Raw genomic sequence first — 8995 nt, 5'->3', positions numbered from 1 at the left:
TCCTGCCTTCAGGTTGGATACTCCTACCTCAGTTAAATTGCCATGGAAATTCCCTCATAGACACTCTGAAGACTGTCTTCTAGGCAACTAAATTTTAAATTGACAATCAAGATTAACCATCAAAATGTTGAATGGCTTTTGGTAGTTAATTAACCTCAGTTACTATTCTGAGAAAAAAACCTGGTTAAGCAAAATCTAATCATATGTTTGTTGAATCAAATAAAATAATGCATGTCACATGTCTGGGATATTGTAAGCATTTAATAAATGTTAGTTGTGTTAATGACACTGTACAATGAAAAATGAATGTTACTGTCAATGAGCTCCACTGAACTAAAGGAATCAATCTACTTTTTTAAATCTTTTCTTCTTTCTGAGAGGTAAACAGGAGGAGAGAGAGAGAGAGAGAGGGGGGGGGGGGAGAATTGGTGGCTAGGGCCTCCTGCCACTGCATATAAACTGCAGACACACGTGTTGCTTTGTTCATCTGGATTTACATGGGTACTCTAGGAATTGAACCCAGGCTGTCAGGCTTTGAAACCAAGTGCCTTTAATGGTTGAGTTATCTCTCCAGCCTAACTTCTGTTTTCTCTGTATACTTTTTTGTTTGCAATTCCCAGTCTTCACCCTACATAGTAATTATGTCATCACTCAAAAATATTAACAGTTCTCCACATTAATCTGACTGTCTGGTCCAGTATGGATGGCTACACATAGATTGTCCTGTCCTAGGTCCTCACTACTGTCCAGCCAAGAATCTCAGGCTGTGTCTGCTGTTCTCATCCTCTCTCTACCTTAGAGACAGGCCATTCTTTTTCTAATGCTGGGGTTTTGAAACTCTCTACTTAAAATTGTTCCCTTCCTTCTAACACTCTTGATGACTAGTTGAGACATGAGGTTTTAATGTGAAGAAAAAGCAACTACCTTCCCAAAGTTTTAATCTTAAACTTCAGAATTCTTATAAAATCTTGTAAAGGACTTCTTTTGGGGTAGAGGGGGGAGGGGCTTGCAAAACAAGTCAGGTCAATGCCCATGCTGACTGCTTCTAGTTACTTAATACTTACCTGGTAACTGTGCTAACTAAAAAGTTAATGTTTACCTATAAACACCCTTTACTTATGCATTGTTGGCAGACATCCTGTTTCATATCACATCCTGCAGGGAGTCCTCTAGGCACCACAATTCCTGAGTACTGGAAGATCTTTGAATCAGGTTTGTTGCTGGGTGCCTACCTTGTGCTTGGGACTGACTGGAGGAGGACATGAAATAGCAGCTAGGGGACTACATATGTGAGGCATTTCGAAGATGACTATGGTTTGCAAGGTGAGAGTCATAGCAAAGGAGGTCACATGGAAGTAGGAGGAGATGTTAAGACATCAGCACAGAAAACTTTGGTACCAAATGGAATATAGTAAAGAAGGTTCAGCATAGTAAAGTTAAGTCTAAAACCACATGGTAGACTATATATGTGCCCTTAGGAGGGAAATGGACTCTGAAAATTCAAAAGGCATTCCCTTAGGAATATGTTTATGATTTGTGCCACTAAACTCAAGGAGAGGAAAGCAATGGCAGGAGTATTGCTTCTGGAGAGCAAAGAAATTAATATTGCCCAAACAATTGGGTTGGTGCAGATTTTTTCAGAAATATTTGCTTGTTTGAAACCAGGTACAAATTCCCTTTAATGAAAATTTGTGATCATGTCAAAGCCAATCTAAAGATCAGTTTGGGAGATAATAGCCAACACATGGTGGTATTATTACAATATTATTACTGTCTACAGATAAGACAGCAGTTGAACTGGATAGATCAATCTGAAAACAAGATCAAAGAAGGATGGCTTTAATGGTCTCCTCCCAGGATACACAGCCTTTACTGTGAACCACTCTGCTGTTCTGCATGTTACAGAATCCTTTGGTCTTCATGGGAGCCCTGAGATAAACATTGATGCCTTAATTTTATAGTTAGATGAGAATTGTAGCTTATATCATTAAAACTGGATATCATTGGTGAGGTCTCCTTTGAGAGGCAATGACAAACTTTCCCAAATTCCCAGATAACTTTCCCCAGAAAGTACTCCTGTTGTCTTCTAAATTATACAGAGAATGACAAAATGAACCTGTCTTAAACTTTGACTGCAACCTTCTTGAGAGCAGAAACTGGAAAGACATAAGTTTTTGGCATAATCTCTAGTATTTAATACAGTTACTAAATATATTAATTAAACTAGGCTATGCTTATTGTAAATATATGCCCAGAAACATAAGTTAGTTAACATACAAATATATGCATACACATACATATTTTCCCATATAAAATCAGTAATGTCCTGGATTTCTCCTTTCCAAATGGTAATTTGGAGACCCAAGTTGCCTTTATCATATACCTGTGCCTTTTGGAAGGCATGACCTATGGGTTTACTGTAACAGGTGAAAAGGATGTCCTAAGTCTTGCTTAAGAAATAGCATGTCCCTCCCATATCCAACTCACTAGCCAAAACTAACTTTGGCCAAATATAACCCTATTTTGAAGCAACAGGGAGCCTGGGGGCAGTAATGCATGCCACAGCTACCCTTGTGGAGGCATTCTTTTCTATTTTTTTTCTTTTTTAAGTATTTCATTTTTATTTATTTATTTAAGAGAGAGAGAGGGAGAGGTAGAGAGAGAGGGAGAGAGAGAGAGGGAAGAGAGAATGGGCACTCCAGGGCCTCCAGCCATTGCAAACTAACTCCAGACACATGCTCAACCTTGTGCATCTGGCTTATGTGGGTCCTAGGGAATCAAACCTGGGTTCTTTGGCTTTGCAGGCAAGTGCCTTAACCACTAAGCTGTCTCTCCAGCTCCATTCTTTTCTAATTTATTTATTAGCATACAAAAATTGGGTTTCATTATGGTGTTTTCAAATAATTTGTTTCCCATCCTACCTCTTTCCTTCACTACCTGCCTCCTTGTGCTCCCCATCAACTTAGCATCCTTTCTGCTTTACGACTGTATTTTCTTTTGATGATATTCTTTGAATGAACCTTGTTGGATAAAGTAATTGGCAAATCTAAAGTAGGATTTAAATTCTCTTCTCAGAATCATTCAAATCTTGAAGCTGTTTCAACTTCTAGAGCCTCAGATGAAAATGCACCTATCAACGGCAGGAAAAGCAGATTTGCAATTTATTGATAATATATTCTATGTAAATCACTATTCTAGAAATGACATGTCTAAAGGCTTAGTTCTCAACTGGAATCCTAGAGGTTAGGTACTATAATACTTTTCTGTGGAACCATGATAAAGATCAAAAAGCTGAGATTTGAGCTCATGTTTAGCAAGTCACAAAACTTATAGTAGACTCCGTTGACTCTACTAGTTCCTCAACCATCACTACTTCAAGGACTACTGCCCTAGCAAAATGTAATAGCTTCAAATGAGCTGGTATAACTCTACAGGTAAGAATAAAGCCCATAATTCATCTCCATTTTGTCCACCTCATTATCCTGCTATCACCCAATAAGTGACTCTGCTAGATCTAGCTATACCTATAAGACCTGAAGTTCAAACAGGCTAAGTAGCCCTTATCCAAAATTCTTAAAACCATAAGAAACAATATCTGAATTTTTTGGTTTTGTAATATTTTCATAAATATAATGAAATATCTTGAGGTCAAATTCTAAATCTGAAAATAAAATTCCTTTATGCCTCATATATATGTTATACATTTATGCTGCATATGCACCTTATATCTAACCTAAAGGTAAATCTGTGCAGTGTTTTGTGCATATTTTTAGTACCTGTGTGTTTCACAACTGTTATGTGACGTAAGTATGGAATTTACACTTGTGGCATCATGTTGACACTCAGTGTCAGAGTTTAGAACATTCTGTATTTTGAACTCTCAACATGTGGTGAAAAGAAGAGTTCAGGGCTTGCTGGAAATCTTGTGTAATTTCTGTTGTCTATTTGCACATTCTACCCTGAGCAAATAAGGAGGCAGGGGCAGTGATTTCAGTGTCACATTGGATCCTTTTCCCAGTGACCTAAAGTTAATGAGAAATGGCCAAGGTCACTTTATGCTATAGAACACATTCCATGCCTTTTCTACATACAGCTCCATGCTGGTTGGTACCTCAGGAACAAATCAGAGGGGTTCCAAGCTAGACTTTGCCATTCCTCTCATGCGCACTTGCATTCTCTAAGTTTTAATTTTTTCATTTATAAAATGAGGCTCTTGACTTATACTTCATTCCACTATTGTGATCATCAAATGGCATAATGTATGGAAGAAAATTTTGTAGGCTATTAAGACAGATTTAAATATACAAGTTATTATTTTTTTAGATTCATCTGACTTTATTTATATTGAAACTAATAAAAATCCCATAAACGTAATCCTGGGACCTTTAGAAGTTCTACAATTTTTTAAAAGTTTTACCACAGATAATGTAGGAGGGGAAAACAAAACAAAACATGAGACCCCATAATACAAGACATAGAAATAGAAATGTGGAAAGTTAAATGTGGTTCTAGGGTATGGATGTGGGGGAGATGAACTAAATAAGGTAATGGGAAGAGATTGTGATTAAATTATATAGTGTGTTTCTGTATTAGAACTGTCAATACAAATACATAAAAATGTCACCAAAAATAACAGTGATGCTATATGTCTGAAGATTGACTCATTGTGTAAAACAACAATGAGATCACTGTGTTCAATGGATAAATAATTGTAGTGACTCAAAACGTGATGTGTTCTGAAAATTAATACTTGAAGACCTTTCTAAATGATGCCCACATGGGTGACAGGCACTTTGTCATCATTGTAATACAATCAGTAAGGTGGATAATGATTTAAGAAGACTCATTAGCAAATGTGTACTACACAAAGCTGGGAGGCTGGAAGAAGGTGTCAGTTTTACAGGTGTGAACTGAATCAATCTGCTCTATAGTACTTTTGGTTGTGTGTGTGTGCGTGTGTGTGTGTGTGTGTGTGTGTGTGTGTGTGTGTGTTTGCCAGGGAATATCTTAATTCATGTTTCAGTCAAGTAGCTATTATGACACTTCAAAACTATCACTTATACTTTGCTTGACAAGTTATTTTTAATGGCCTGCTAAAATAAGGGATTTTTGTTGCTATTTAGTTAGTATTCTGGTTGGTTTGCTCTTTCTGATAGAGTTGTGATTTTGTTGGTGAAAGAAAAAGTTGCCCATGATTGTAATATTTCTAATATCCAACGTGCTTGGTCATACTATAAACCACTATTGGTGGCAGACAAACCAGGCCATGGGAGACCACAGTACTACATGTGTGATGTTGGACAAAGTATTTTGACTTTTTACACATTTGTGAATGAGGACAGTCTTTGTGTTTGAGGGTGACAGGGGATGGGATTTCACACAAAAGCAACTCACATGGTGCACTGCATGCCACTAAGCACTCAATAAATGGTCAGAATTTTTTAATCCTTATTCATATAAAGAAGCCATCATGCTCTCTCCACGACTGATTTTGAAATAAAATTATCTAATTGAATCAGAAAATTGCAGTCCTTGTATCAATGTCTCACAGTATTATCTGAACTATCTCCAATACATTAAAGAAAGCACACAATTTACATGGATGGCCTTCAAATTTCTACTCGAAGGTCATTTGTTTGGAGCTCAGCACATATTTTCCCATAGACAGAATACTATTAAAATAGTTATTGGATTCCACATGATAGAAAATAGCCACCTGGTTCACAAAGTAGCACAAAAAAATTGCATTTATAATGTAAAGTATCTGAAAGCTATGTTTTCATGTTGTTAGCCATTACTCAAAACTGGAGACTATGAATCTTGTGCAACAAATAACTTATTTCTTATGAATGCTGATTATGAAGAACAGCAACCCTAGTTAGAGTGTGAAAGAGTTCAGTGGAAAGTAAGGTAACCTAAGTGCTTATAAGGGTGCTTTCAGGGGATTTTGAATTTTTCTAATAGTTCCAATATAGATAAAAGAGACTTTGTAGAATGAATTTAATATAGTATGATTGAGGTACTTAGGAAAGGGAAAAGGAATAGAAAAGATTAGGGAAAGGAATGGGAGAGATTTCTCAAACAAACTCAGTCAATACTTTGCAGAAATTGAGAAAAGAAGATGTCTACATGTGTAGCAAGATGGATTTTGGTTAGTTGGTATAATATCAGGAAAAGAGATGCTCTGTAAACACCATTACTCATCAAAGAGTTCCTACTGAAGTCATAAGGTGGCACCACAAGGCCAGAACAGCTTGAAAAAGAAATCACTTCCAGGTTGGGAAGAAGCCAAGACAGGCTACGAGACCCCAGCTACTTGTCACTAGCAAATAAGCCTAAGTAATGGGGCAGTTCTTTGTTTTGTACTTTACTGCTCCAGAGTAGCTGCTGAACTAGAATGCTGAGGTGACCTCATCTAATCAAAGGTCTATGCATCTATGAGAAGCCCCGAAGAGGACCTAAAGAACCTTGGCCCAACCTTAAATTTGTGGTGGTTTTATGTCTGATATGTATTAAGCTGAAATATAGAAAAACCTATAGTTTTTTGAGTGGGAAAATTAAAATTTAGAAAGAAGCAGCTTGCTTGTGATTATATAATTAGTAATTTTCAGTCATCTTTCCTAAAGCAGCCTTAGGCTGCTACAAACACTGATTTGCTGGTATGATGCATCCAGTTTATTGTTAGTCCTGGAGCCTCTAAGTGAACTTTAGCTAACATTGGTGATACAGACTCAGAAGTAGGGGGAGGGCAGTTGGGACAACAAAATCCAACATAGAAGCAAGGAATCTCTAGAAATATTAGGCCTATACTAAGAAGCTAATTCCCAAGTAAAGACAAGTTAATGCTGGTTATATTACCAGGCTCCCCATCGGTAACTGCAATAGTCACATGCTATTTCGGAAAGACATTGAATGTGAAGGCAGGAGACCTATGTTCATATTTTTATCCTTTTGCAGATCTTAGACATATCTCTTTGCCTCTCTAGGAACCCTCTCAGTAGCTTCAAAGTATAGTTGTTTTAAGTGTCTTTCTTTGCTGACAGACAGGATCTAGGATCACTGTGGTCTGAGAAGCAGGGCATTAGGTAGCTAGTAGCCTCATTTGATCAGAGAGGCTCCAGGACGAGCATGTCCCAAAGCCATTAAGTATGGGATCTTAGAGTAGAACACAGTCATGAACCATTCCCTGGCCAACAGCACAGAGGCTGCTCTGAAGAATGAAAATACCACACTTTCCATGGTAACTCATACTCACAGGTGAGAAGGAAAAGTTTCATGACAGGGAAGGCAAACAAGAGTAGTTGAGGGCTGGGAGATTGAAGAAAAGAGATCATTATCTAACAAAAAGCAAAAAATAGGATATAGAGAGACAGAACAGTGGCGCTTCATTTGCAAGCATGGGTACCTGAGTTCAAATACCCAGCAACCAAATAAAGCCAGGTGCTGTAGCAGCCACTTGTAATCCCTGCATACCTATGGGCAACAAGGGAGGTGAAGACAGGAGCATCCATTGAAAACTCACCATCCAACTAGCCTGGAAAATGGAGGAGTGAACAAGAGACCCTGCTTCAACTGAGATAGAAGGTGAGGACCAGCAACAGAAGTTGTCCTCTGATCTCTACATGAACACCATGGAACATGCATTTACACACATGAATACACACATCACACACACACACACACACACACACACACACATACACACACACACTGCATAAAATAATAGCCATTATAGCCTGATATTATCCTATGTTCTTTACTCACAAGGGATGAAGGCCCAGGAAATTGGTAGAGCTGATCGTAGGCTGACAGAAACCCTTAATCAATTCATGCAGCATCCATCTGAATTGATATGTAGAACAGCTGCATGGAGCTACTTGATCCCTTACTCTAAATAAATAAATAAATAAATAAATAAATAAATAAATAAATAAATAAATAAGTGGCACTTGTTTCCTCAGGCTAACCCAAAGCCAGAACACTCTGTTCCCATTATTCTTCTGAAGACTGACCTGGGACTCATCTTCCTCAGTCCAGGGTCACTGTCCTCTGTGATTTCTACTTACATAAGGTCTCAGGCCTGCAATTGTGGGCTCCTTGCCCTTTTGTCAGCAGTCAAGCTATTGCCAGAGCCATGGCCTTCTGCTGTAATCTCTCCCTGATAACTAGGCCATTGCTATGTTGATGCCTTTGTCCTTTGCACCACTGTCCTTGAGGCTGAAAGAGGGTCATCCCACTTTTAATGATTAAAGCATTTTAAACCTTGAGCAGTTTAATCTCTCAAACTAGGCCATAGAGTGCAGTCCTTGGTCTTATCTTTGACTTTTTACTTAGAAACTTGGTAGAAATTCCTAGCGACCAAGTCAGAGGGTTTTGAAATATACAGCCTATAACACCAAAGAAATGTACCTTAAGTGTGTCATCAGAGACAGACTGCCCACCTTGTGTCTCTGTGATTTTTCACCCCGAGACTCCCCCCCCAAAAGGCCCCAGGATTTTCCATGTAAAAATAAAGTCTGACATCCCAGGGTTCTTAAAGTGATACCAATATTAATCAAGTGAAATTTGCAAAGGAAAACATTCGTTTGTATAGTTTAACTGGCTCAGCTCAGGCTATAAACTGAAAAGAGCAAGGTTGAATTCTTGGTCAGAAGGCAAAGTTAGTACTTCTGAAAATCCTTGCTCTTAAATTTTTAACTTTGCCACCGATTTGTTAATTAGACCTTACCCTTTTTACCCCCCAAAAGAGAAAAAAAACAAAGAATTTGAAGGCGTAAAACTCCTAGAACAATATCTCACGCTTGGTCCTTGTACAAGAGTATCCCTTGTTATTCCCAATCTGGCAGTCAGAGCACAAAAGAACTAAGAGGAAACAGGAAAGTAGACGCAGGAAAATTGTAGCACAACAAAAGACTTAAAAAATTGCAATCCCCTTTTAATTTTTGATAGTTTCAACTCTGGTAAGGATCAGACTAAAACGTATTAAAACATACCA

General features: G+C 38.0%; 2 protein-coding genes across 2 annotated transcripts in view; both read left to right on the top strand.

The window, feature by feature from the left end:
• The first annotated feature begins 1153 nt into the window (after positions 1–1153).
• The window catches only part of LOC123456024 (3 beta-hydroxysteroid dehydrogenase/Delta 5-->4-isomerase type 1-like), a 57965-nt gene continuing 50123 nt past the window's right edge, over positions 1154–8995 (top strand). The window contains exon 1 of the mRNA XM_045138417.1: positions 1154–1212. The gene's annotated coding sequence lies outside the window, so the exon portion shown is untranslated. The remainder of the gene's footprint in view (positions 1213–8995) is intronic.
• Hao2 (hydroxyacid oxidase 2) overlaps positions 1163–8995 on the top strand; it is a 35810-nt gene continuing 27977 nt past the window's right edge. The window contains exon 1 of the mRNA XM_004667493.2: positions 1163–1212. The gene's annotated coding sequence lies outside the window, so the exon portion shown is untranslated. The remainder of the gene's footprint in view (positions 1213–8995) is intronic.

Source organism: Jaculus jaculus, chromosome 19, assembly GCF_020740685.1.
Source record: "Jaculus jaculus isolate mJacJac1 chromosome 19, mJacJac1.mat.Y.cur, whole genome shotgun sequence".
NCBI classification, from domain to species: Eukaryota; Metazoa; Chordata; class Mammalia; order Rodentia; family Dipodidae; genus Jaculus; species Jaculus jaculus.
Note: the sequence above shows the minus strand (reverse complement) of the source record. Positions and strands in the feature narration are given on the sequence as shown.